This window comes from Oncorhynchus mykiss, chromosome 12 (genome assembly GCF_013265735.2).
Source record: "Oncorhynchus mykiss isolate Arlee chromosome 12, USDA_OmykA_1.1, whole genome shotgun sequence".
Classification (NCBI taxonomy): domain Eukaryota; kingdom Metazoa; phylum Chordata; class Actinopteri; order Salmoniformes; family Salmonidae; genus Oncorhynchus; species Oncorhynchus mykiss.
Genome location: NC_048576.1, coordinates 85,406,508 through 85,427,035, shown reverse-complemented (window position 1 = coordinate 85,427,035; position 20,528 = coordinate 85,406,508). Strand labels below are relative to the sequence as shown.

General features: G+C 42.6%; 1 pseudogene; it reads right to left on the bottom strand.

The window, feature by feature from the left end:
• Window positions 1–12,512: 12,512 nt before the first annotated feature.
• Window positions 12,513–16,317, bottom strand: LOC110485218 (annotated as a pseudogene).
• Window positions 16,318–20,528: the final 4,211 nt, after the last annotated feature.

Sequence of the window (20,528 nt, the reverse complement as noted above, 5' to 3'; positions counted from 1 at the left end):
ATCCACTGACCTTGCAATGGCAAATACAGCCCATTACCAGTGAGTGCTCAGCTAACTATTGGATGGATGATAGATAATGGCTGATTGATAAGGTTGTTCAGATATATATACTCCTCCCTCTTTCTTTTTCTCCAGCTCCACCACTCCACCTTATTTCTCCCTCTAGCACTCTCCTATTCATCTATTGTTTGTGTTATTCTCAGCTGTGTGTGTGTGTGTGTGTGTGTGTGTGTGTGTGTGTGTGTGTGTGTGTGTGTGTACTTACCTTGTGCACAGACATGGAACACTGATCACTTTAATTGACACTAGTCACTTTAATAATGTTTACATACTATTTTACCCACATCATATGTATATACTGTATTCTACTCAAGGCCTATCCTAATTTAACTATTGCTGTACATATACTATTCTATCCTATGTATTCTTCAGCTATACTATATATTCTATCCATATACTGTCCATATATATATATATATATATATATATATATATATATACAGTACATACATACATATATACATACATACTGACTCTGGACTCAGACATTGCTCGTTCTAATATTTCTATATTTCTTAATTCCATTTTATTGCTTTTTTAGATTTGTGTGTATTGTTGTGTATTTTTAGCTATTACGGCACTGTTGGAGCTAGGAACACAGGCACTGTTGGAGCTAGGAACACCTGCAATTGAATCAGCTAAATATGTGTATTCGACCAATCAAATTACATTTGATTTGCTTGAGATTTAGGAGAAGCGTAAACTGCTTCTATGGAAAACTTTCATCTCTGTATAGAGATGGTTGATGCTTATTTATAAAACCCTCTTAGGCCTCACTCAATCCACCGGAGATACCTACTGAAGCCCTCATCCTCCACATACTACAGCCGTTGTGCCAGTCACATTCTGTTAAAGGTCCCCAAAGCACACACATCCCTGGGTCACTCCTCTTTTCAGTTCGCTGCAGCTAGCGACTCGAACGAGCTGGAAAAAAACACTCAAACTGGACAGTTTTATCTCAATCTCTTCATTCAAAGACTCAATCATGGACACGCTTACTGACAGTTGTGGCTGCTTCACATTATGTATTATTGTCTCTACCTTGCCCTTTGTGCTCTTGTCTGTGCCCAATAATGTTTCTACCATGTTTTGTGCTGCTACCATGTTGTGCTGCTGCCATGTTGTGTTGCTACCATGCTGTGTTTTCATGTGTTGCTGCCATGCTATGTTGTTGTCTTAGGTTTCTCTTTATGTAGAGTTGTGGTGGCTTTCTTGTCTTGTGTGTTTTGTCCTATATTTTTATTTTATGTTTTATTTTTAATCACAACCCCGTCCCCGCAGGAGGACTTTTGCCTTCTGGGAGGCCATCATTGTAACTACGAAGTTGTTCTTAACTGACTTGCCTAGTTAAATAAAGGTTACATAAAAATAAATAAAATTAACATAAACCTGTGGCTAGAGCTGGATTTATAACATGTTTCAATAAAGCACTTATCTTCATCACCACACGGTGTCGCCCTTCCCTATACTTACACCCCTGCATGTCAATGCCAGATCTGGCAGCCTGCCCTCAAAGACGAAACTCTCTATGGTTCATCACGGTAAGGGACAGCCTAAGAATGGAACTTAATGTGGAGGCAGGTATTAGAGCTGAGCAAGGGGAGCCTGGAGGCGAACAAGCCTCCTTCAGATGTAAATATCGTGTAGAATAGACCTTGGACCGGGAACGTCAGCCTGGTCTCATAGATTAGACGCAACACGTTAGATATATAAAAAATGGTATAATATGCAGTGGTGGAAAAACACCCACATTTTCATACTTCGGTAAGAGTAAAGATACCTTAAAAGAAAATGACTCAATAAAAAAGTAAAAGTTACCTAGTAAAATACCACTGGAGTAAAAGTCTAAGATTATTTGGTTTTAAATGTACTTAAGTATCAAAAGTATAAGTAATTTAAAATTCCTTATGATAAGCAAACCAGACGACATGATTTTCTAGTTGTTTTAATTCACGGATAGCCAGGGGCACAGTTCAACACTCAGACATCATTTACAAACAAAGCATTTGTGTTTAGTGAGTCTTCCAGATCAGATGCAGTAGAGATGACCAGGGATGTTCTCTTGATAAATGTGTGAATTAGACAATGTTCCTGTCCTGCTAAGCACTCAAAATGTAACGAGTACTTTTGGGTGTCAGGGAAAATGTAAGGAGTAAAAAGTACATTATTTTATTTAGGAATGTAGTGGAGTAAAAGTAAAAGTTGTCAAAAATATAAATAGTAAAGTGAAGTACAGATATACACAAAAACTACTTAAATAGTACTTAAGTACTTTACACCACTGATAATATGTTATGTTGGTATGGTTACATAAGACAGATGGTTACTTGACATCATGGGAAAATCAAAAGAAATCAGCCAAGACCTCAGAAAGAAATGCTTGGTTCATCCTTTTTCCATACGCCTGAAGGTACCACGTTCCTTGTGGAAGGCTACCCGAAACGTTTGACTCAAGTTAAACAATTGAAAGGAAATGCTACTAAATACTAATTGAGTGTATGCAAACTTCTGACCCACTGGCAATGTGGTAACAGACTAAAAAGGTGGGGCTGAGTGACGGGTCGCCCCTGTGTATTATACAGAGCACGCAAATTCGTAACATATTGTACGTTTTGCAAAGCCGTAATATTTTGTACAGTTTGCAAATTCACAACATATAATACGAATTGTAATTCATCAACATATCATGCAAAATGAGAGATGGACATCCACAAATGAATACATATCACACTAAACGTAACATATCTTACTCAATAGAGTATCTCGGATTTACATACTAAATAATAGGAAATGCTCTAAGACCAGGTTGGGGATGTCCTCAGGACATTCACAATGTCCCCTAGTGGTCCCTTGCTGGTCTTTATGGAAAGTTGACTTGCCTCTCCAAAATAATAATAATAATAATTGATTTAACTTGTGTAGAACTTTTCATTAGAGAAAATATTCTCAAAGCGCATATAGGAAGGAATCATGTAATCTCTATTCATTACATTTCTATCTGTATTTTCATGAAGTTTTTTTGGTGTTTTACATGTCTGTAAGGAAATGGAAGGCGTCAAGAGGGGTTTTGAAGCCAAATGATCCTATCAGCAGTTTATTCTGTCATGGAAGTTCCAGGCACAACCTTTATATATGTTTTAATGATACGGCTGGAAAATCTGCACAGTGGGAGGTCGTATTTCATCTCAGTACCTCCAGCTGAATATAGCATTGGTTATTGGTGGGTGTGTGTGTGTGTGTGTGTGTGTGTGTGTGTGTGTGTGTGTGTGTGTGTGTGTGTGTGTGTGTGTGTGTGTGTGTGTGTGTGTGTGTGTGTGTGTGTGTGTGTGTGTGTGTGTGTGTGTGTGTGTGTGTGTGTGTGTGTGTGTGTGTGAGTGCATTTGTGCATGCGTGAGTGATTGAGATTGTGTGAGTTAGTGCGTGTGTGTGTGTGTGCCTGCATGCATCTATGCACGTGTGTGTAGGTGTGTATGAATCTAGCAGGGGTTATCTGTGTGTGAGGGTGGAAGGGAGTCCTGTAAGTAAATGAAACAAAGTACGATCAAGAGAGTGTGTGATTTGTAAAGGATTAGCTGGATTGTAAATGTGCAGGTCCATGTTTGTTTACACACTGTAATTGTTAATGTATATGTGCATGCTCATGGATAAGGATATGAATGTGTGTGTGCCTGCGTGTGTGTGTGTGGCTGCGAAAGAGCAGCGTTGCACAGTCTCCTGAGTCAGCAGCCAATCCCTTTGGAATGCTAATCACTTAGCGTTTCTCTCCACCTGCACCCCCCTCCTTCTCTCTCTCTCTCTCTCTCTCTCTCTCTCTCTCTCTCTCTCTCTCTCTCTCTCTCTCTCTCTCTCTCCCTCCCTCTGGCGTCTCTCTCTTTTCCCATCTTTCTCCATTCCTCCCCCCTTCTCTCTTTTCATTCCTTCTCTTCCTCTCTATGTCCAACATTTCTTTCTCTCACTCTTCTTCCCCTTCCCCATATATCCCCCCTCTCTCCCTCTCTCTCCCTCTTTCTCTCTTTCTCTGACATGTTTCTATGAAGTTGGTCTGTCTATTAGCTGGTCCTGTTGCAGGTTCATGTTTGGTCCTCTGCAGCAGTGGTGGGGTGAGTCAGACATAGAAATGTGACTGATAGAATAACTTTACTTCTTCTCAGGGGAACTTATACAGAGCCTGGTAGCAGCCAGTCTGTTTAAAGACAGATTATAGGGAATATTATTCTAGCGTCTCTTTGACGTGGTCTGTAGAGCCTGAGTTTAGTACACACCTCTCCTCCGCCTCCCCCTCCTCATTCCGTTCTCCGATCCCCCTTTGTCCATAACTAGCCCCCAGACAGATGGAGAGATGTATGATGTTCTGCTCTGCTCGATCTTCTATTCGACTGCAGTTGCTATGACGTCAGAGAGGGGAAGACGGCGGTGCTAGAGAGAGGGGGAGAGAAGAGAGGAGAGGAAGGGAAGAGTCAGGCTGACAGGGTTCACAGGGTTTGTTTTGGGATGTTTTCCATTCTAATAGAACAAATCAAAATGTCTTTGTCACATGCTTCGTAAACAAGAGGTGTGGAGTGAAAAGCTTACCTGTTCCAACAATGCCGAGTTAAAGATATACTGCATATATTTTTTTTTAAATTGAGAAGTAGACACGAGGAATAACAAATAACAATAAGGAGTAAAAAAGAACATGTCTACCTGTACAGAGTCGATGTGCAGGGTACCATGTCAACTTGTGGACGTGAGAGGGCTGTGGGAACACGCACACTGACACTGACCATGGTCATATTGATTACGGTCATATTGACCATGGTCATAATAGATCCCATTCATTAGGATGAATCAGCAGGTTATGTTCACATGAAATAACAGAGGGGAGAAGAACATCTTAGTGTTCAGTTCTCTCACAGATTCAATTCGCTGCAGTCATGCAGTTATTTTATTGGACAGAAGAGAGCGCCTTTGGATAAATTAGGAAATGTGTGACGAATCTGTGAGTCTGTGTGCTGTAGTTGAGAAAGAGAGATTATTAGGTTGTGTGTAGGGGTTGTGTGTGTGGTGTTTGTGTGTGTGTGTGTGTGTGTGTGTGTGTGTGTGTGTGTGTGTGTGTGTGTGTGTGTGTGTGTGTGTGTGTGTGTGTGTGTGTGTGTGTGTGTGTGTGTGTGTGTAAATTTGTGCATGTGTATGTTTGTGTATACAGTTGAAGTCAGAAGTTTACACACACTTAGGTTGGAGTCATTAGAACTCGTTTTTCAACCACCAGATCGTACTTTTTGGAGAAATGTCCTCTGGTCTGATGAAACCAAATAGAACTGTTTGGCCATAATGACCATCATTATGTTTGGAGGAAAAAGGGGGAGGCTTGCAAGCCGAAGAATACCATCCCAACTGTGAAGCACAGGGGTGGCAGCATCATGTTGTGGCAAAATGGCTTAAGGTCAACAAAGTATAGGTATTGGAGTGGCCATCACAACGCCCTGACCTCAATCCTATAGAACATTTGTGGGCAGAACTGAAAAAGTGTGTGTGAGCAAGGAGACCTACAAACCTGACTCAGTTCCACCAGCTCTGTCAGGAGGAATGGGTCAGAAATCACCCAACTTGTTACTAATTGAGTGTATGTAAAATTCTGACCCACTGGGAATGTGATGAAAGAAATAAAAGCTGAAATAAATAATTCTCTCTACTATTATTCTGACATTTCACATTCTTAAAATAAAGTGGTGATCCTAACTGGGTATTTTTTACTTGGATTAAATGTCAGGAATTGTGAAAAACTGAGTTTGAATGTATTTGGCTCAGTGTATGTAAACCTCTGACTACAACACTGTTCACTGTGTATCTTTATCTTTGATCTTCACTCCACAGAAACCAGCACAGAACCATTGAAGATGTCCATAGACAGGACATCATAGGCTAATGATTTCACATATCCACTGGACCCCCCACCAAGCCCAGAGACCAGATCCCAGGAGGGACAAATAGTTCGGAGTTGTGTAACATGCATGATGAAGTCTTGCCTGGAGGCCACGTTACATCATTCACATGCAGGCAATGCTAGCTCCAGTCTCCAGGGGCCTTTAATTCTTCTGTTGCCCCACTCTGGAGACCCTCTCCTTTGGTATGAAGGCTGAATGTAAGGGGCTGCTGTAAGATGCTATGGTTCTATGATCCTGCCCAGTGGTTGACTTGGTGTTTGGACAAGGAAGGTACACAAGGCTGGGCAAGTGGCTAGTATAACATCATGTTTATTTCACCATTATTGTAAAAGAGGTAAAACATGTTCAAATAAAGCAGTGTGACTGTGTTTTAAATGGTGATGGCTTTTGATGTGGGTTGATCTCTGGGGGGTGGGGGTGGGGGGGGTATCTATTTTACTTTAACAGGCTCATGTAAGTCAAACCCCTCTCTTTCTCTCTTTTTTTCCTTCTTTCTCTCTCTCAGTTCTACTGGTGTGTAGAGACACTGAGCTATCTGTCATAGAGATAGATGGAGGGAGAGAGAGAGAGAAAGAGAGAGAGAGAGGGGGGGGGGAATGAGAGAAAACGGGAGAGAGAGAGAGTGGGATAAAGGAGAGCAAGGGGAGAGACCGGGATGGAGGGGAGCAGGACAGAAGGGAAGGAGCGTAAGAGAAGGTAGGGGGTGCACATGCAGGAGAAGGAGTGCAAGGAGTGACAGACAGGCACAAAATAAAAAGGGAGAGAGAAAATGATTGAGAGAAGGAAAGGGAGATGGTGTGGAGTGATATACAACTGCAGAGATTTATAGAGAGAAAGAGAGTAATGTTCAGGACAGAGACAGATAGGCAGGCGGAGAATGATGTAGAGGGAGAGAGGAACCAAAAGAGAGAGAGTGAGACAGAGCGAGAGAGGTAAAGAGAGAGAGGGAGAGAGACCAACAGATAGACAGAGACACTCTCCAGTCCGGTTGCCACATCAGGTCACTATGGTAACAGCTGTAGCAACCGATCCATCATATGTCTCTATAATTCATGTTTATCATGCCATGTGCTGGGACTGTACTGTATTGCTGATATCATAGCAATGTGGATATTGAGGTGAGAAGCAGTTCAGTGCTTCGGCCTTATTGCTTCAACCCCCAGACCCTTAGTTCTGTCAACACCACAGAGTGTTTCTTCAATCAATCTTGGTAACTGCGGTTCTATAGCCTGTGTATTTGTTTCTGCATGTGTGTATCTTGCCAAACAGTCTGGAATAATTCAATGCAGCACTATGACTTTTGCAGAAACAGTAGGGGTTCTAAGCTAAAAATGGGATACTCAATTAAATCAAAACGTAATTCTTCTTGCCCAGCATGAATATATTTTTGAATTCATATTTTCATAAAAAGAGCTGACTGGTTAAAGCAAAAGGCAACTTAACGCCACAATAAATCAAAATATTTTTTCTCCAGACTTTGCTTAAGTTGGGTCCTGGGTTAGCGGCTGGGTCAGGCTGTGTTACCAACCTCTGAACCATCCCATTACCAAGTGATGATCATAGCCTTCAGGGAGCTTTACAGCTCAGTGCCTCCATTCCTTACATTATGTGTCTGTGGAGAACATAAATCATGGATGTGTGTGATGTAATTCTCTCTCCCCCTCACCCCTTTTCTCTGTGTCTCATGTGTGTGTGTGTGTGTGTGTGTGTGTGTGTGTGTGTGTGTCCGTTCGTGTATGCTTGTGTCTGTGCACTCGCATTCATTCGTGTGTGTGTGCTTCTATCTTTTCACGTGTGTGTATGTCATACAAGTGTGTTATCCAGTCTGCAGAACAACCACAAAATATGACCAGAATAACTTCATCTATCATCTGCCTGTAGAATATAGCATTTACTGTTCTATCTGTTCAATTAGTTCAGTTTGAGGGTTTTAGTCCCCTGAGGGGGAGGGTTTTAGTCCCCTGTTTTGAGGGTTTTAGTCCCCTGAGGGGGAGGGGGGGGGGGGATCATGCAGCTGAACAAATGACTCAAGAGTTGACTTCTGGGTTAACAGAGATTAGGCCTGGCTGGGACACACAATGAAACTGTAGACTAAACCACTCCTTTAGCGCTCCCAGATACAGCATTGTGCATGGTGGCCCAAATGGCACCCTATTCCCTGTTTAGTGCACTACCAGGGCCCATTTGGGACACAACCCATGCCACTATGAAGCTGGATGTTTGCCCACTATAGAGCTATAGCTAGCTATGTACCACGGCGACAGGACAACAGTTCAGGCCCCGGTTCTGGAAGCTGGTCTGACAGAACAGCCGGCAACGTCACTCTGACATCTCCTTTGATACGGATGGCTAATTAGATCTGCTGTAATAGAGAATAGTGCTGGAGGCTGGAGGTAGTTACATCTGTCCCAGGAACTGGAGGAGTGGATACAGGACCACAGGGCTGTCAGAGAAGGGCTATGGCACCATGCACACAGGAAAGCAAACACACACACATTCTTATTCTGGCTCCTACTACTCTTCAACGTTTTAAGCTAAACTTCAATTTAACCTCCTCTAGACAAGACAAAGTCAATCATGTATTCACTTCAAATACATTGTTTATTGTCCAATGCTTGTCATGTTTGCAAAATGAAATGCCATATAGAATGTTCAAGCCACTGGGGCAGGTGTTTTGGCTTGGGCCACGCTTCGTAGACAGCGGATGCATCCTCCACCTTCAATCAATCAAATGTATTTATAAAAGCATTTTTACATCAGCAGATGTCACAAAGTGCGAAACAGAAACCCAGCCTAACACTCCAAACAGCAAGCAATGCAGATGTGGAAGCACGGTGGCTAGGAAAAACTCACTAGAAAGGCAGGAACCTAGGAAGAATCCTAAATATGAACCAGGCTCTGAGGGGTGGCCAGTCCTCTTCTGGCTGTGCCAGGTGAAGATTATAAGAGTACATTGCCGTTTAAGTCCAGATTGTTCTTCAAACGTTCATAGTTGACCAGCAGGGCCAAATAATAATCACAGGGGTTGTAGAGGGGGCAACAGGCCATTACCTCAGGAGTAAATGTCAGTTGGCTTTTTATAGCCGAGCATTCAGAGGTCAAGACAGAGGGTGCGGTAGAGAGAGAGAGAGAGAGAGAGAGAGAGACGAAAACAGCAGGTCTAGAAAAAAGTAACACGTCAGGTGAACAGGTCAAGGTTCCCTAGCCACAGGCAGAACAGTTGAAACTGGAGCAGCAGCATGACCAAGTGGACTGGGGACAGCCAGGAGTCATGAGGCCAGGTAGTCCTGAGGCATGATCCTAGGGCTCAGTTCCTCCGGGAGCGGAAGGAGCACCCGGCCTCACCCTGCTAGAATCTGAAGTCAAATGTCTACCATTTGCTGATGATCTGGTGCTTCTGTCACCAACCATGGAGGGCCTTCAGCAGCACCTAGATCTTCTGCACAGATTCTGCCAGACCTGGGCCCCTGGAGTAAATCGCAGTAATACAAAAATAATGGTGTTCCAAAAAAGGTCCAGTCGCCAAAATTGAGACTGCATGCAGAATTCTGCAACAAATTTCACCCGTGTATAATGTATAACACCAAATAATGCATGCTGAGCAGAATTTGGCCGATACCCGCTAATTATCAAAATACAGAAAAGAGCCGTTAAATTATACAACAACCTAAAAGGAAGCGATTCCCAAACCTTCTATAACAAAGCCATCACCTACAGAGAGATGAACCTGGAGAAGCAAGCTGGTCCTGGGGCTCTGTTCACAAACACAAACATACCCCACAGAGCCCCAGGACAGCAACACAATTAGACCCAACCAAATCATGAGAAAACAAAAAGATAATTACTTGACAAATTGGAAAGAATTAACAAAAAAACTGAGCAAACTAGAATGCTATTTGGCCCTAAACAGAGAGTACGCAGTGGCAGAATACCTGACCACTGTGATTGACCCAAACTTAAGGAAAGCTTTGACTATTTAGAGACTCAGTGAGCATAGCCTTGCTGTTGAGAAAGGCTGCCGTAGGCAGACCTGGCTCTCGAGAGAAAACAGGCTATGTTGCACACTGCCCACAAAATGAGGTGTAAACTGAGCAGCACTTCCTAACCTCCTGCCAAATGTATGACCATAATATAGACACATACTTCCCTCAGATTACACAGATCCACAAGAAATTTGAAATCAAACCCAATTTTGAAAAACTCCCATATCTACTTGGTGAAATACCACAGTGTGACATCACAGCAGCAAGATTTGTGACCTGTTGCCACAAGAAAAGGGCAACCAGTGAAGAACAAACACCATTGTAAATACAACCCACATTTATGTTTATTTATTTTCCCTTTTGTACTTTAACTATTTGCACAGTATTACAACACTGTATATATATAATATGACATTTGAAATGTCTTTATTCTTTTGTAACTTCTGTGAGTGTAATGTTTACTGTACATTTGTATTGTTTATTTCTCTTTTCTTTATTATCAACTTCACTTGCTTTGGCAATGTTAACATTGTTTCCCATGTCAATAAAGCTCTGGGATTGAATTGAATTAGAGGGATAATACTTAAATTCACACAGGACACCAGATAAGACAGGAGAATTACACCAGATATAACAGACTGATCCTAGCCCCCCGGCACATAGACTATTGCAGGACATATACTGGAGACTGAGACAGGGGTGAGTCAGGGGACGCTGTGGCCCCATCTGACGGTACTTCCGGACAGGGCCAAGCAGGATATAACCCCACCCACTTTGCCAAAGCACAGCCCCCACACCACTAGAGGGATATCAACAGACAGGAAGATCACGTCAATGACTCAACCCACTCAAGTGACGCACCACTCCTAGGGATGGCATGGAAGAGCACTAGTAAGCTAGTGACTCAGCCCCCGTAATAGGGTCAGAGGCAGAGACTCCCAGTGGAAAGAGGGGAGCCTGCCAGGCAGAGACAGCAAGGGCGGTTCGTCGCTCCGGTGCCTTTCCGTTCACCTTCGCACCCCTGGGCCAGACTACATTCAATCATAGCACCTACTGAAGAGATGAGTCTTCAGTAAAGACTTAAAGGTTGAGACTGAGTCTACGTCTCTCACATGGATAAGCAGACCATTCCAGAGCTCTATAGGAGAAAGCCCTGCCTCCAGCTGTTTGCTTAGAGATCCTAGGGACAATAAGGAGAACTGCGTCTTGTGACCGTACATGTAGGTATGTACGGCAGGACCAAATCGGAGAGATAGGTAGGAGCAAGCCCATGTAATGCTTTGTAGGTTAACAGTAAAACCTTGAAATTAGTTCTGAAGAGGAAGCCAATGTAGAGAGGCTAGCACTGGAGTAAAATTATAAATTGTTCTAGGATTCTAGCAGCCTTGTTTAGCACTAACTGAAGTTTATCGAGTGCTTTATCTGGGTAGCCGGAAAGTAGAGCATTGTAGTAGTTTAATCTAGAAGTGACAAAAGCATGGATTAGCTTTTCTGTATAATTTTGGTACAAAAAGTTTATAATTTTTGAAATGTTACGAAGATATTCTTGATATGTTCATCAAAAGAGAGATCAGGGTCCAGATTTTTAGGGGTGCGACTGCATCTAAGGTATTACGGAATTTTCAATTAAAATCCTCAGATTGGTGGTGAACCGATTTTTGTACTCCGATGTCCTTGGGTAGGTGGAGGGAGTCTGGAAGGGCATCTAGGAATCTTTGGGTTGTCCGAGAATTTTATAATTTATAGCACGGTTTTGATGATCCTTGTTTGGGGTCTGAGCTGATTATTTGTTGTTATTGAAAATGTAATAAAATCGTGGTCCGATTGTCAGGGTTTTTGATGAAGAACATTTAATCCACAATAATTATTCCACGGTACAAAACTAGATCCAGGGTATGACTGTGTCAATGAGTAGATCCGGAGAAATGTTGGACAAAACCAACCGAGTCGATTATGGCTCCGAAAGCCTTTTGTAGTGGGTCTGTGGACTTTTCCATGTGAATATTTAATGTCACCAAAAATGTTAATGTTATCTGCCATGACTACAAGGTTGAATTTAAATTATGGGAACTCCGTGAGGAATGGTAGCTCTTCAAAGTGATTGAATAGACTGCATAGATTTCATGACTAGAAGCTCAAAATAAAAATGTATTTAATTTTTTTGTAAATTGAAATTTGCTGTCATAAATGTTAGCCTCACCACTGGCTTTGCGGGATGCCCAGGGGATATGGTCACTAGTGTAACCAGGAGAATCCTCATTTAACAGTTAATTCATCAGGCTTGAGCCATGTTTCTGTCAAGCTAATCACATCAAGATTTTGATCAGTGATTAGTTCATTGACTATGACTGCCTTGGACGTGAGGGATCTAACATTAAGTAACCCTATTTTGAGATGTAAGATATCACTATCTCTTTCAATAATGACAGGAATTGAGGAGGTGTTTATTCCAGTAAGATTGCTAAAGCCAACACCACAATGTTTTGTTTTGCTCAACATAGATCGAGGCTGAGCTGACTATCCCCATTGAGACCGTGTCTGTGCCTCAGTCTAGGTTGGCGTGCAGGGTCTGTGGGGACTCCAGCATGTGGAGCAGCTCAGAGTTTTCCAGCTCCACGAGCATGCATGTGATTTCTGGAGCCAGATTGGGGGGTTGGATCAGGAGGTAAAGTGTCTGACTTGGAGGGAGGGAGAATAAAATAAACCATCAGAAAGGACCATGGAATGGATGGTCACAAGTTCTTGAATGAGGAAGTGAATTGAAAAGAGAGATGGATGCCAGACTCACACATACTTTATTTTGGGTTCTCAGGGGATAAGGTTGACAGCATGGAAGCAGTCAGAGGCTCCTGGACATGGACAGCAGGCTTTTGCATGTGGACCTGAAGCAGGGCATTCATTTCCTGCTGAGAGGTTTTCTGAGGCATGCTCACTATGGCTGCCTGGGAAGCTGGGGAGAATATATTTATGATCAGAGATGTGATAATGACAATAGCCAGTATTCTTCCTAAAAAGACATTCAAGGTAAATGCTATGGGAGTAGTATCAACATTGACTCCATCATTTACATATACAGTGCCTTGCGAAAGTATTCGGACCCCTTGAACTTTGCGACCTTTTGCCACATTTCAGGCTTCAAACATAAAAATATAAAACTGTATTTTTTTGTGAAGAATCAACAACAAGTGGGACACAATCATGAAGTGGAACAACATTTATTGGATATTTCAAACTGTTTTAACAAATCAAAAACTGAAAAATTGGGCGTGCAAAATTAGTCAGCCCCTTTACTTTCAGTGCAGCAAACTCTCTCCAGAAGTTCAGTGAGGATCTCTGAATGATCCAATGTTGACCTAAATGACTAATGATGATGAATACAATCCACCTGTGTGTAATCAAGTCTCCATATAAATGCACCTGCACTGTGATAGTCTCAGAGGTCCGTTAAAAGCGCAGAGAGCATCATGAAGAACAAGGAACACACCAGGCAGGTCCGAGATACTGTTGTGAAGAAGTTTAAAGCCGGATTTGGATACAAAAATATTTCCCAAGCTTTAAACATCCCAAGGAGCACTGTGCAAGCGATAATATTGAAATGGAAGGAGTATCAGACCACTGCAAATCTACCAAGACCTGGCCGTCCTCTAAACATTCAGCTCATACAAGGAGAAGACTGATCAGAGATGCAGCCAAGAGGCCCATGATCACTCTGGATGAACTGCAGAGATCTACAGCTGAGGTGGGAGACTCTGTCCATAGGACAACAATCAGTCGTATATTGCACAAATCTGGCCTTTGTGGAAGAGTGGCAAGAAGAAAGCCATTTCTTAAAGATATCCATAAAAAGTGTTGTTTAAAGTTTGCCACAAGCCACCTGGGAGACACACCAAACATGTGGAAGAAGGTACACTGGTCAGATGAAACCAAAATTGAACTTTTTGGCAACAATGCAAAACGTTATGTTTGGCGTAAAAGCAACACAGCTCATCACCCTGAACACACCATCCCCACTGTCAAACATGGTGGTGGCAGCATCATGGTTTGGGCCTGCTTTTCTTCAGCAGGGACAGGGAAGATGGTTAAAATTGATGGGAAGATGGATGGAGCCAAATACAGGACCAATCTGGAAGAAAACCTGATGGAGTCTGCAAAAGACCTGAGACTGGGACGGAGATTTGTCTTCCAACAAGACAATGATCCAAAACATAAAGCAAAATCTACAATGGAATGGTTCAAAAATAAACATATCCAGGTGTTAGAATGTCCAAGTCAAAGTCCAGACCTGAATCCAATCGAGAATCTGTGGAAAGAACTGAAAACTGCTGTTCACAAATGCTCTCCATCCAACCTCACTGAGCTCGAGCTGTTTTGCAAGGAGGAATGGGAAAAAATGTCAGTCTCTCGATGTGCAAAACTGATAGAGACATACCCCAAGCGACTTACAGCTGTAATCGCAGCAAAAGGTGGCGCTACAAAGTATTAACTTAAGGGGGCTGAATAATTTTGCACGCCCATTTTTTCAGTTTTCGATTTGTTAAAAAAAGTTTGAAATATCCAATAAATGTCGTTCCACTTCATGATTGTGTCCCACTTGTTGTTGATTCTTCACAAAAAAATACAGTTTTATATCTTTATGTTTGAAGCCTGAAATGTGGCAAAAGGTCGCAAAGTTCAAGGGGGCCGAATACTTTCGCAAGGCACTGTATGCTGCATCATCAGATATACTCACTCATCTGATAGGAGGATGAGGCACTCATGTTGCATGCATGCATAATGGCGGGTGCAGGCTGGTTGGGGTTGATGATGGTTGGGTTTGGGACGGCCAAGACGCTAGCCATCCTCTGCAGTCAGCGGTTCTTCAGATACGCCTGCTGTAGGGTCTTGTGCTGGGCCTGGAGCCACAGATAGCGGCTTGTTGGTCACTCTGCGACTGTTCATCTCCGTCAAAGCCTTGGTGGCGTAACAAATCCAAAGCCTTTGCTTCAACCGTGCTCCATCATCACCTTGGTGCTTGTGATTGTTCCGAAGTGGCAAAGCTCTTTCTGGAGATGATGACCGTCCCAGCTATCATCCATATTATTCATTAGCAACGTCTGGCACTTGCATTTCCAGCTAGGTCACCGGTGATACAAGGATTAGATGTCCATCCATATCTGAGGATGTCGGGAGATGATGTAGAAACTGGCCACTTTTTGGATTTTTGTTTTAAGCCTATCTCAAACCTTAACACTTACCTTAACCATTCACATTTAATGCCTATCCTTAAAAATTCAGAGTCAATGCCTAAACTTAACCTTTAAACACTTCTAAATTTTAAGTTTGGAACAACTTCTAAATCTGACATTTGAGAAACATGGATAAACGTCTAATTCTGACATGAGATTGTGAGAGCTTGTTGCGCATTTCTTCTGGCCGTGGCCCACATAGATCCACCTCCTGTTCACCTGCTTCTCATTTGTCTGATCCACAGCCTGACAGATGCACTCCAATGACACACTGGTCTCCCAGACACTGAGCTCCGTAACACATCTAGACACTGACAATAATGGATGACCTCTCTCACCTTCTGTGCATCCTCCTTCCTTTTGAAACTGAGGAAGCCGAATCCTCTAGATTTCATGCTGTGATCAACCATGACAGTCCCTGGAGCTGAAAAGGACAGAATCGTCCTCAACTCAATAAAAAGGTCAACTAAACAGACACGAAACAAGAAGAGAATATACAACAGTAGGCTACACAAGACACATCAGACAAACACTCATCATGTCAACCATTTCTCACAGTTTGTCATCGTCCATGTTGATGCCAAAGTTCTTGATGTACACATAGGTGAACTCCTTGGCCCTGGATCCAAATTCAGCCTCTCGCTGTTTACATGATTTAAATGGTTCAATGCTCACTATTTCATCAGCCAACATCTTACCATTCAATCTCTTGGCTCGTTCAACAGCGTCCTGGGTTGTGCAATCTACATAACCGTACCCTCGGGATATGCCCTTAGTATCACAAACAACCTTAGAGGACAGAATATAAAATGTGTCCCCTAATGCTTGGCTTATCCAGATTCTTGACGATAATATTCACAACGATGCTCTTTTCAGAGAAGGATCTTGTTGATTCCACATGAGTCACATTCCATTTCATACTGTCCAAGGCAGACTCAACATCCTTTTGGTAAAAGTTGATATATCTACAGTATATCCCAAGGATCGTTGGGTCTTCCTGTCTTCGTAGACCTTAATTGAGTGGATTGTCCCTTTTGGACTGAATTTATGGAATAAAGTATGTTCATTCGTAAGAATATGTAAACGACCTACATATAAGGAGACCAAAGGCACCCTCATGTCCATGTTGACCATACAAGGGTTAACAAATTTGACAGTCTAATATCTTCTCAGTAAAACAGTTTGATAGATACCTTGCATGCAAGACAAATGAGTGTTCCAGCACATGAGATGTCAACAAGTTTGATTCTGGAACCCCTATGTCACAGGCACTTTGTGATGTCATAAAGAGTGTGTATCAAGAATGTCATCTATCAAAACAACATTTTACATTTGTTTCTCCTTCCACTTTATTAGTGTGCTTCCATCAGCAAGGTTAGGGTACAAAAATACTAACATATAGCTTTCTGATACCATTTCTATACTTTTAAAACTGCACCGGTTTTTGTTCTCCCAAGAACCTCCCATCCTCTCCAATGTTATTTCTTCAACATTCTAAAACATAGTTAAGTCAGCTACGCCATTACACATTCTAGCTACTGTAATCCTTTCAATCACATCCATATACGCAATAGAATAGGATAGAAGATAAATTAATAGAATATATTACAATATAATATAATTTTACAGAATCAAGTAGAATAACTAGATTTTTCCCTTGAGGGAACTTCTCTCAAATAAAATCAAATCAAATGTATTTATATAGCCCTTCGTACATCAGCTGATATCTCAAAGTGCTGTCCAGAAACCCAGCCTAAAACCCCAAACAGCAAGCAATGTAGGTGTTGAAGCACGTTGGCTAGGAAAAACTCCCTAGAAAGGCCAAAACCTAGGAAGAAACCTAGAGAGGAACCAGGCTATGAGGGGTGGCCAGTCCTCTTCTGGCTGTGCCGGGTGGAGATTATAACAGAACATGGCCAAGATGTTCAAATGTTCATAAATGACCAGCATGGTCAAATAATAGGTCTGGGAAAGGTAGCATGTCCGGTGAACAGGTCAAGATTCCATAGCCGCAGGCAGAACAGTTGAAACTGGAGCAGCAGCACGGCCAGGTGGACTGGGGACAGCAAGGAGTCATCAGGTAGGTAGTCATCATGCCAGGTAGTCCTGAGGCATGGTCCTAGGGCTCAGGTCCTCCGAGGGAGAGAAAGAAAGAGAGAAAGAGAGAATTAGAGAGAGCATACTTAAATTCACACAGGACACCGGATAAGACAGGAGAAGTACTCCAGATATAACAAACTGACCCTAGCCCCCCGACACATAAAGTACTGCAGCATAAATACTGGAGGCTGAGACAGGAGGGTTCAGGAGACACTGTGGCCCCATCTGATGATACCACCGGACAGGACCAAACAGGAAGGATATAACCCCACCCACTTTTCCAAAGCACAGCCCCCACACCACTAGAGGGATATTTTCAACCACCAACTTACCATCCTGAGACAAGTAAAGCCCACAAAGATCTCCGCCACGGCACAACCCAAGGGGGGGCGCCAACCCAGACAGGAGGATCACATCAGTAACTCAACCCACTCAAGTGACGCACACCTCCTAGGGACGGCATGAAAGAGCACTAGTAAGCCAGTGACTCAGCCCCTGTAATAGGGTTAGAGGCAGAGAATCCCAGTGGAAAGAGGGGAACCGGCCAGGCAGGGACAGCAAGTGCGGTTCGTTGCTCCAGAGCCTTTCCCTTCACCTACACACTCCTGGACCAGACTACACTCAATCATATGACCCACTGAAGAGATGAGTCTTCAGTAAAGACTTAAAGGTTGAGACCGAGTTTGAGTCTCTCACATGGGTAGGCAGACCATTCCATAAAAATGGAGCTCTATAGGAGAAAGCCCTGCCTCCAGCTGTTTGCTTAGAAATTCAAGGGACAATTAGGAGGCCTGCGTCTTGTGACCGTAGCGTACGTGTAGGTATGTACGACAGGACCAAATCAGAGAGATAGGTAGGAGCAAGCCCATGTAATGCTTTGTAGGTTAGCAGTAAAACCTTGAAATCAGCCCTTGCTTTGACAGGAAGCCAGTGTAGGGAGGCTAGCACTGGAGTAATATGATACATTTTTTGGGTTCTAGTCAGGATTCTAGCAGCCGTATTTAGCACTAACTGAAGTTTATTTCGTGCTTTATCCAGGTAGCCGGAAAGTAGAGCATTGCAGTAGTCTAACCTAGAAGTAACAAAGCATGGATACATTTTTCTGCATCATTTTTGGACAGAAAGATTCTGATTTTTGCAATGCTACGTAGATGGAAAAAAGCTGTCCTTGAAACAGTCTTGATATGTTGTCAAAAGAGAGATCAGGGTCCAGAGTAACGCCGAGGTCCTTCACAGTTTTATTTGAGACGACTGTACAACCATTAAGATTAATTGTCGGATTCAACAGAAGATCTCTTTGTTTCTTGGGACCTAGAACAAGCATCTCTGTTTTGTCCGAGTTTAAAAGTAGAACGTTTGCAGCCATCCACTTCCTTATGTCTGAAACACAGGCTTCTAGCGAGGGCAATTTTGGGGCTTCACCATGTTTCATTGAAATGAACAGCTGTGTGTCATCCACATAGCAGTGAATGTTAACATTATGTTTTCGAATGACATCCCCAAGAGGTAAAATATATAGTGAAAACAATAGTGGTCCTAAAACAGAACCTTGACGAACACCGAAATAAACAGTTGATTTGTCTGAGGACAAACCATTCACAGAGACAAACTGATATCTTTCCGACAGATAAGATCTAAGCCAGGCCAGAACTTGTCCGTGTAGACCAATTTGGGTTTCCAATCTCTCCAAAAGATTGTGTTGAACGATGGTATCGAAAGCAGCACTAAGGTCTAGGAGCACGAGGACAGATGCAGAGCCTCGGTCTGATGCCAATTAAAGGTCATTTACCACCTTCACAAGTGCAGTCTCAGTGCTATGATGGGGTCTAAAACTAGACTGAAGCATTTTGTATAGATTGTTTGTCTTCAGGAAGGCAGTGAGTTGTGCTAAACAGCCTTTTCTAAAAATGTTGAGAGGAATGGAAGATTCGATATAGGCCGATAGTTTTTTATATTTTCTGGATCAAGGTTTGGCTTTTTCAAGAGAGGCTTTATTACTGCCACTTTTAGTGAGTTTGGTACACATCCGGTGGATAGAGAGCCTTTTATTATGTTCAACATAGGAGGGCCAAGCACAGGAAGCAGCTCTTTCAGTAGTTTAGTTGGAATAGGGTCCAGTATGCAGCTTGAAGGTTTAGAGGCCATGATTATTTTTGTCATTTTGTCAAGAGATATAGTACTAAAACACTTGAGTGTCTCTCTTGATCCTAGGTCCTGGCAGAGTTGTGCAGACTCAGGACAACTGAGCTTTGAAGGAATACGCAGATTTAAAGAGGAGTCCGTAATTTGCTTTCTAATAATTATTATCTTTTCCTAAAAGAAGTTCATGAATTTATTACTGCTGAAGTGAAAGCCATCCTCACTTGGGGAATGCTGCTGGGAATGCTGCTTCTTTCCATCTATCCCTTCACACAATTCATTATGAATTATTGATTAGATTGTATATTGTCAGAAACATACCCTAGGGGGGTGTATGGATTCAGAGAGGATGGAGTGTTCAGTTATTTAAACACTGTCACAGTCCAATAGTTGCACTGTTACACACAGCGTATCTGATTCAGTGGAGGCTTCTGAGGGGAGGACGAATTATAATAATGTCTGGAACGGATGGCATCAGACACCTGAAAACCATCTGTTTCATACCATTCCACTCATTCCGCTCCAGCCATTACCACAAGCCCGTCCTCCCCAATTAAGGTCCCACCAACCTCCTGTGGTCTGATTGTATTTGTGTTTGTTTGATAGCAGTTTATCTCATTTCAAATCTGGCCATGATGATGAACTGTTTGTTAGTTCTGAATGGTACACCCGGTTTAGTGTTTCATACTTTTATTTTCTCTGCCTTCTCTCTACCTTCTATTCTCTCTACCCTCTATTCTCTCTCCCTTCTATTCTCTCTGCCTTCTATTCTCTCTACCTTCTATTCGCTCTACCTTCCATTCAGTCTGCCTTCCATTCTCTCTGCCTTCTATTCTCTCTGTCTTCTATTCTCTCTGCCTTCTATTCTCTCTTCCTTCTATTCTCTCTGCCTTCTATTCTCTCTGTCTTCTATTCTCTCTGCCTTCTATTCTCTCTACCTTCAATTCTCTCTGCCTTCTATTCTCTCTACCTTCTACTCTATATGCCTTATATTCTCTCTACCTTCTATTCTCTCTCCCTTCTATTCTCTCTGCCTTCTATTCTCTCTCCCTTCTATTCTCTCTGCCTTCTATTCTCTCTGCAGTCTATTCTCTCTC